At 39.0% G+C, this 1938-nt stretch overlaps 1 protein-coding gene across 1 annotated transcript in view; it reads right to left on the bottom strand.

Moving 5' to 3' along the window:
• The window catches only part of LOC107655940 (male-specific lethal 3 homolog), a gene marked incomplete at its 5' end in the record, with an annotated part of 152236 nt that overhangs the window by 68987 nt on the left and 81311 nt on the right, over positions 1-1938 (bottom strand). The window lies entirely within an intron of this gene.

Genomic DNA, 1938 nt, shown 5'->3' with positions numbered 1-1938 from the left:
TATAACAAAGAGTGAAAAATTGAAGGGGGTCTGAATACTTTCCGTACCCACTGTATATATATATATGTGTGGCAGTATGGGTGTTGGTCTCCGTTTACTATTGGTTCGTTATGGTCTGTTGAGTGAGCCTATCATGGCTAGAGGCGTATAGTATATGGACATGCCGTGGGGAGAATCGCGTCACGGAGTTACTGCATTTTCCGGTTCCTCATGCCGAGTGGCGTGCGGGAGAGACTAAGTGCTTGGTCCTTATAGCATGTGGGAGAGTAGTTGTATAGTTTCCCATGACTGACATGTCTGCAGCCCATTCACAGCGTGCACGTTGACGTGTGGCATATGCCATTGATTTAGCAAGGAGGATTCTGTTGCTGGGGCTACCAGTGGTTCGTTCGTTCATTGACCTGCGGAGTACTGCTGTTTTGCTGCTGGTTCGACGTAAATAAGTGTGGAGAGGATTGCCGGTACTTTCATTATTTCATACTGGTTACGCAATAATGGTTAGTGTTATTATATGCAGGTTGACTGAAAGGGAAATTGCTGTCCCGCTATTTTAGAGTGTGTGTGTGTACGTGTGCAAGGGTAATGTGTGTTGTCTTTGTTTTCTTTTGTAATTGTATTTTCTTGTTTTCTTTGAAATGTTGTACGGCTTGTTTTCTTTTGTTTAGTTAAGTTTAGTTGATGGTGATATCTTTAATGATTATTTTGTTTTAGTATTGATGTTGTATTTCCTTTGAACTTTGTATTTAATGGTTTCTACGTATGTTTAGTTTAGTTTTTTTTGTTAGGATTTGAGTGTTCAAGAGCAAGGGGGCAGGGTTGACTCATGGGTTATTTTTTGATGTGCTGTGTATGTGCACTGGTGTGTGTGGTGATGTATTGACCGGGTTATTTATTTATTTATTTTTTCTTAACTTAACAAGTGTGCTGGTGTTTGAGTCTCCCCCTGCTGGCCATCCTCAGTCTTAGTGTCTGATTTATTTTTGTTGGTTTGTTTTCCTAAGTCTTGCCCGTGTGATGTACAAATTATCTTTTTTTTTTGATTATTGTTAAAATGTGAAGTGTTTCTAATGAAGTTTGTACTAGCTAGCGCTGAACTTATCTTTTAACACATTGGTATTTTTGTCGTTTTGTTTGATCGAAGTGTTTTGAATTACTCTATTTTTGTCATTGAATAAAAATGTTTATTTTTTTCATCCACGTCTCTTTTCCTGTAAGGGAAAAATCTGTGAAGCCTATTTAGTGGGTTCATTGAGTGGGTTTTCCTGGGTTGAGGGTTCCCAGGTGGTGTAGTCATTTTACTGTGATCCTTTGTAATTTTCCTCTCTTCGTGCCACACACACACGCACACACACACACACACACACACACACACATACACACATATATATATATATATATATTAGTAAATCCTTACTATTTGTCATTTGCCTATATTTGTAGACTATTGTTTGCCTATTAACAGACATCACACTTACTGATTAATTCCTCAATATGCATATTAATTCCAGGCCAATAAACAGCTTGTCTGGCTCTTCGCTTGCATTTTTCAATACCAAGATGCCCTTCATGTATACGACGAAGCATATCTTTACGCATTGACACTGGAATAACAATTTGATTGTTTCGCAACAACAAGCCATTACACACACTCAGTTCTGCCCTCATTGGAAAATACTGTGAGCACTTGCCTTTAATCCATCCTTTTTGAAGAAGAACAATCACTCTCTGCAATTCAGCATCCTTAGTCGTTTCCGCCACAATAAGTTTTAACATCTCATCTGAGAATGGTAAAGATCAGGGGTAGGCAAGTTCGGTCCTAGAGAGCCGCAGTCCTGCAGAGTTCAGCTCCAACCCTAATCCTAATCAAACACAACTGAACAAGCTAATCAATGTCTTCAGGATTACTAAGGCTATAGGCAGGTGAGTTTTTTTTTTCAG

Source organism: Sinocyclocheilus anshuiensis, unplaced genomic scaffold (genome assembly GCF_001515605.1).
Source record: "Sinocyclocheilus anshuiensis isolate Anshui unplaced genomic scaffold, SAMN03320099.WGS_v1.1 scaffold1759, whole genome shotgun sequence".
Lineage (NCBI taxonomy): Eukaryota > Metazoa > Chordata > Actinopteri > Cypriniformes > Cyprinidae > Sinocyclocheilus > Sinocyclocheilus anshuiensis.
Note: the sequence above shows the minus strand (reverse complement) of the source record. Positions and strands in the feature narration are given on the sequence as shown.